The sequence below is a fragment of the Nicotiana tabacum genome, chromosome 18 (genome assembly GCF_000715075.1).
Source record: "Nicotiana tabacum cultivar K326 chromosome 18, ASM71507v2, whole genome shotgun sequence".
NCBI classification, from domain to species: domain Eukaryota; kingdom Viridiplantae; phylum Streptophyta; class Magnoliopsida; order Solanales; family Solanaceae; genus Nicotiana; species Nicotiana tabacum.
Genome location: NC_134097.1, coordinates 14,559,607 through 14,567,005, shown reverse-complemented (window position 1 = coordinate 14,567,005; position 7,399 = coordinate 14,559,607).

Here is a 7,399-nt window from a genome sequence, read left to right as displayed (position 1 = left end):
TGAAAAAAGTTACAGTCAAGAACAAGTACCCACTATCGCGCATTGATGATTTGTTCGATCAACTTTAGGGTGTTCGGGTATTCTCGAAGATTGACTTGAGGTCGGGGTATCATCAGCTGAAGATCCGTTATTCAGACATTTCGAAGATAGCATTTAGGGACTTGGTATGGTTTTGGTGATGTCATTTGGGCTGACCAATGCCCCATCAACATTTATGAACTTGATGAACATTGTGTTTTAGCCATATCTTGATTCTTTTGTCATCGTGTTCATTGACGACATATTGGTGTATTCTCGCAACCGGGAGGATCATGAGCAGCACGTGACGATCATGCTCCAGACTTTGAGGGAGAAGATTTTATATGCAAAATTCTCCAAGTGTGAGTTTTGGCTTGATTCTGTGGCATTTTTAGGCAATGTGGTGTCTAGTGAGGGGATTAACGTGGATCCAAAGAAGGTGGAGGCAGTTCAGAGTAGGCCCAAACCGTCTTCTGCTACTGAGATCTAGAGTTTTCTATGATTGGCTGGGTATTATCATTGTTTTGTGGAGAGTTTTTCATCCATCGCATCTCCTTTGACCATATTAACTCAGAAGGGTACCACATTCAGGTGGTCCAATAAGTATGAGGAGAGCTTTCAAAAATCTCAAGACTGCCTTGACCAATACTCCAGTTCTGGTATTTCCCTCAGCATCAGTTTCATATATAGTAAATTGCGATGCTTTGCAGATTAGTATTGAGTGCGTGCTGATACCGAATGGTAGAGCCATTGCTTATCCTTCATGTCAGTTGAAGCCCCATGAGAAGAACTACTCAGTACATCATTTGGAGTTGGCATCCATTGTTCACACATTGATGATTTGGAGGCACTATCTTTACAGTGTGTCATGTAAAGTATTCACATATCACATGAGCCTACAATACCGGTTTAAGGAAAAGGATCTGAACTTGAGGAAACCTAGGTCGTTAGAGCTATTAAAGGACTATGATATTACCATTCTTTATCATCCCGCGAAGGCTAATGTGGTGGCCGTTTACTTGAGTAGGAAGGTTGAGAGAATGGGTAGTCTTGCTTATATTCTAGTTCGAGAGAGGTCGTTAGCATTAGATGTTCAAGCTTTGGCCAATCGGTTCATGATATTGGATGTTTCGGCGCCTAGTGGGGTTCTTGCTTACGTGGTTTCTTGGTCTTCTTTGTTTGAGCTAATCAAGGTGCATCAGTGTGATGATCCCCATTTACTTTTTCCTTAAGGACATGGTGCAGCACAACGATGCCAAGGAGGTTTCTATTGGCGATGATGGGTACAGATGCGGGGCTGTATTTGTGTGCCTAATGTGGATGAGCTGTGTGAGTTGATTGTTGAAGAGGCCCACAGTTCGCGATATTCCAATAATTTAGGTGCCGCAAAGATGTACCAAGATTTGAGACAACACTACTGGTGGAGAAGAATGATGAAAGATATAGTGGAGTATGTGGCTCGGTGTTTGAATTGTCAGCAGGTGAAGTACGAGCATTAGAGACCGGGCAGTTTACTTTAGAGGCTTGACATTCTAGAGTGGAAGTGGGAGGGTATCACCATGGATTTTGTTGTTGCGATTTCATGGACATTGAGGAAATTCGATGCAAAGTGGGCCATTGCGGACAGACTAACCAAGTCTGCACACTTCATCTTGGTTATGACTACCTACTCTTTAGAGCAGCTGGCTCAGATCTATATTTGTGAGATTGTTTGTCTTCTTGAGCCGAGGGTCTATCGAAAATAGCATCTCTACACCTTTAGGGTAGAGGTAAGGTTTGCGTACACACTACTATCCCCAGACCCAACTTGTGGGGTTTTATTGGGTTGTTGTTATTGTTGTTCGTCTTCGTGGTGTAACAATATCTATTATATCCGATCAAGGTACGCAGTTCATATCAAGTTTTTGGAGAGCTGTGCAACGTGAGTTAGGCACACAGGTCGAGCTGAGCATGGTATTTCATCCCCAAATGGACAGGCAGACTGAGCACACCATTCAGATCTTGGAGGACATGCTACATGCCTGTGCTATTGATTTCTGGGGTTCATGGGATCATTTCCTACTGCTCACAGAGTTTGCCTACAACAACAGCTACCAATCAAGTATTCAGATGGCTCCTTATAAAGCCTTATATGGCAGGTAGTATCGTTCTCTAATTGGTTGGTTTGAGCCGGGGAGGATAGGTTGTTGGTCACTGATTTGGTTCAGGACTCCATGGAAAAAGTCAAGTTGATTTAGGATCGGCTTTGTACAACATAGTCTAGGTAGAAGAGTTATGCTGATCGGAGGGCTCGTGATGTACCCATGAAGGGCGTGATGAGGTCCGGAAAGAAGGGCAAGTTGCGCCCTAGGTATATTAGTCCTTTTGAGATCCTTGAGAGAGTTGGTGAGGTGGCCTACAGGCTTGCATTGCCACCCAGCTTATCGGGAATTCACCCCGGTGTTCCATATTTCCATGCTCCGTAGGTATTATAGTGATCTGTCATATGTGTTAGATTTCAGCTCAGTCCAATTAGATAAGGATTTGACTTATTTTGATGATCTAGTGGCTATCTTGGACAGGTAGGTCCAAAAGTTGAGGTCAAAGAACATTGCTTCACTGAAGGTTCAATCGAGGGGTCATCCGGTCGAGGAGGTGACCTGGGAGACCGATCACGACATGTCGAGTATTTGTCCTCACCTATTTGGTACTTCAGGTATGTCTCTATGCACGTTCCATGGCGAGTGTTTGTTTTAAGAGTGGGATAATGTAACGACCCGATCGGTCATTTTGTGTATTAATGCCCCGTTTCCCCTTTTGAAGCTTCTCATATGGGTATTTGGAGTTTTATGACTTGCGAGGATCCTTGGTTTCGTTTCAGGAAAGTTTTGGAATGATTTGGACTCTTTGGTTCTTAGTTTAAAGGCTTAAGTTGGAAAAGTTGACATATATTTGACTTTTGTGAAAATGACTTCAGAACGGAGCTTTGATGGTTCTGATAAGTTCGTATCATGATTTTTGACTTGGGCGTATAAACAAAATTGATTTCAGAGATCCCTGGGTTGATTTTACATGTTTTACCGAAAGTTAGCAATTTGAGGTTTAAATATCTCCTTGAGTTTGACCGTAGGATGATTGTATAGCTATTGGTGTCTGATTTTGATTTTGGGACTTGGAATATATACTTGTTTGTTATTTAGAACTTGTATGGAAAATTTTGTATCATTCCAATTTGGTTTGATAGGAATCGGATGCTTGGTTGTGATTCTAGAGATTCTTGAGTTTCCGTTTGAATTTCATGAATTTTGATGTCTGATTCGTGGTTCTGAATGTTATTTTGGCATTTTGTTCTCACGAGAGAGTTCGTCTGATAAGTTTAGACTTGTGTGGATAGTTGGTGTGGACTCCCGGGGACTCGAGTGAGTTTCAGATGTGTTTTAGATTGGTTTGAACTCATCTTTAGGTTGCTGGTGTGTTGAACCTCCAGTTATTGTAATTGCACAATTGCGAGCACCAACATCGCCATTGAGAAGTGGACAAGAAGGGGTCAATTGTCACATTTGTGATGCCTTCCTCGCAATTGTGAAGAAAGGCTTGCGCTAGGTAAGGTAGCATTCGTGACATTTCCCTAGGCTGTCAGGCGCCGCATTTGCGAGCTATTGTTTGAATTTGCGAGAACTCGCAATTGCGAACCCAGAGTCGCAATTGCAACTCCTGCACCTGAACATAAGGGCTGAAAAAACAGGATTTAGTCTTATTTTCATATTTTTGAACCCTAAACTTGTTAGGAGGTTACTTTGAGGAGGTATTTTCATATACAACCATCGGGAACGTGATTTTGATCAATTTTCAATTATATTACATGATTATGTATGAGATTTAACATTAAATTCATGAGAATCTAAGAGAAATTTTGAAAACTTTTGCCTATGTTTTGAAAAATAAAAATTTGAGATGTGAGAGTCGAATTGGACTCGGATTTGAAAACAAAATCCATATACGGACTCGTGGGAATATGGGTAGTCAAAATCTACTTTTGGACTTGGGTTTTGACCGGGTGGGCCCGGGGTTGTCTTTTAGGAATTTTGTATCGATCTTAGCTTTTATAATCGAATTTTATTTCTCTTGAATTGTTTGATAATATTAAGTCATTTTTTGTTAGATTTGAGGCGTGCTGAGGCGAATTTTAAGGGAAAAGCCATTTTTTGTTGATTTGGCCTAGTTTAGGTAAGTATCTTGCCTAACTTTGTATGAGGGAACTACCCCTTAAGATTTGGTTTGATTGTACTATTTAAATTATATGAAAGATGTGTACATGAGGTGACAAGTGTGTACACGAGCTTATATGTAAAACTTTTCCGGTTTAGACTCTTAGGTTACTTATATGTATTTAATTGAAGTCATTATTATTTGTTCTATCTTTTGTTGTCAAGTTTATTCTTACATGCTTTAACTGAAGATGTCATTACATGTTTTATTTTTCATTGTCGAGGTTACTTTTATATGCATTTATTAGTAATTGTTATTGCATGCTATCCGTTTCATTGTTAACTTATTCTCATGCATTTAGTCGTAGTTGCTATTTTATGCTAATTCTTTCGTTGTTGAGCATATGTTATGCATTTGAATTTGAAGTTGTCATTTCATGGAAATACATTCATTGTTGAGCTATTAAGGTTGTAGTTGTTGACAACTATTAAAATGTTTTGTTGTTGTAATTGTTTACTATAGGAATATCTTTCCTTGTTGAGTTGTTTTCCGTTCATTTAGTTATTTTTGAGTTTCTTGTACATATTGTGGTTCAGCCATGGGCTATGTGTTCTGGTGATACTAGTGTCGTTGATTTTGGCAAAGTTGTGGCATATGGACACGTGTGGTGTGAGTTGATTATTGTGTTGTGATATTGATGTGCATGCGGCGATATAAGAGTGATGTATTGATGCGCATGCGACGAGATAACGTGGGATTTATGCGCGTGTTGCTAGTAAGGGAATTACTTGAAGCCACGCGGCGAGATAAAGGGGCTATGAAGTTATTTCAGAAAAAAATACTTTTCAAATAAATGCACGGCTCGCGCGGCATTATAAGAAAGACTGTGATTGTGACTTGTAAAATGTGAATATGAGGTGTGGTACCTCGGTATGATTGTTGTCGTACATTCAATGTTGGAAAGGCTTATTGATTCGAACGGTTATTGTTTTATTTCCTTATCTCATTCCATTTGTAATTTTATTTTAATTGGTGACTTATTATTTTTATCATATGTGCATTCTTTGTTGTCATTTGTTGCTTTTATTTCTGTTGTTAGCCTTGATGTGATAAATTTCTTTATTGTCATTTATTGCCTTTACTTTTTCATTGTTAGATTACATTAATATTTTGCACATGTTTTTATATTTAGTAGGTGTCTTGACCTGGTCTCATTACAACTATACCGAGATTAGGCTTGATACTTACTGGGTACCGTTGTGATGTACTCATGCTACGCTTCTGCACATTTTTTTCCAGATCCATGGTCTTTTGCCCGTGTCGTGATGCTAGTGAGTTCACTTAGATTTTGCAGAGATTTCGAGGTACACCTGATTGACGCTCACAGGTCTCGGAGTTACCTTCTGATATTATTTTTCCTACTGTTGATCTTCATATCAAAAGAGTATTGTATTTAGAGATTTCTAGTGTACTTCATTAGAACTTATGACTTTGTACCGCTGATTTTGGGATTGTATAATTTTGGTTCCGCTTTAGTTTATTATGGTTTTTATCAATTTAGATTACTATCTCAATCGTTATTTCTGCTAAATTTACAATGTATGTTATACTTACCTAGTTTTAGAGATCATGTGCCACACGACTTCCTAAGATAAGATTTTGGGGTCGTGACAAAATCAATATAGAATATTCTATATACACTTGACTTAACTAGTGCGTACATATTAGTATTTGTTGATTCCTACCGATCATTATTGTCGTACAATATAAGATAACAAAATGGAAATGTGATGGTAAGTATATGAGGGACAACAACATTATAGGATGTCCAATTTAGATTTTGATATATGAATTGTTTGGGTTTTGCCCTTAATTTCTAATTTATTAGGATTTTTTTTTTTGAAGGAAGGGAAAAAGACTCCTAAAAGTATTAAATTTTCTTCATATGCCTAATCATTTTCTTGTAGGAAAAGTCTTGGACACCTATAAATTGAAGATTCTTTCTTATCACAACAACAACAATGGCATTCACAATGTAGTCTTTTAAAAATCTTATTTTGGGCGAGATTTTTCTCAATAGGTTTTTATTTTTATACTAATTTTTATATGTAGGTCAATTTACCAATCCCCATTATAGTATTCTATTATAAATCTTTTATACTTTGATTTATCGACCATCAAGCTTTGCATTGTTAGCTTCCACATGCACCATATTATTTTGATACCAACGAGTGGTATCATAGGCAATGGTTCAAAGTGGGATCGAAACAGATTCAGGCTGGTTAAAATCAAGCCTAAAGAAATTTGACGATAATGAAGATTTATCTAAAAAGTTTGAATGTGATGTTACATGTGGAGATAAATTACAATCACAAATATTCAAAACTCCTATTGCTGTATTTTTTACAGAAAAAAAAACTTTTTTTTAACCCATGTTTGAGCCACTTTTTTCCAATGCCAGTTTTAAGCCATGCCTACTTGTAACGCATGAGCTCCAATGTCAATTTTAACTCATGCTTCTTTTTAACACATGAGCTTCTTTTAACCATATCAGTTTTAACCCATATTTATTCTTAATGCATGGGTTCCTTTTAACCCATTCTTGAGGTTCTTTCAATCAATACAAAGATTATTCAACCTATACCTATTTTTAAACATGGCAAACAACAATGGTGGAGATTATGTAAAGAAGGTGAATCATGTTTTGTCAAAAACATTCAGGCCAAGGGGATAATTATTATTATTTTTTTGCCCTGAATTTATAATCTATTAGGACTCTCTTTCTTGAAGGAAGGAAAAAAGACTCCTAAAAGGATTAAATTTCCTTCATATGCATTATCCTTTTATTGGAGAAAAATTCTTGGACATATATAAATTAAAGATCTTTTCTTCTCACAACAACAACAATAGCATTCACAATGTAACCATTAAAAAGTCTTGTTTGGGGGGAGATTTTTCTCTCAATAATATTTTATATTTATACTAATTTTTATATGTAGGTCAATTGACCAATCCCCATTATGGTATCCTATTTTAGTATAATGTTTTTATACTTTGTTATTGTCCATCAGCGTTTGCATTGTAGGGTTCCGCATGATCGTCATTTAATCAAATTGGACTCGTGGAGGCTACCTATTAGTCGTTTTGCACATAATAATGTGGTTCTACACGTCTGGATTTCTCTTGAATTTTG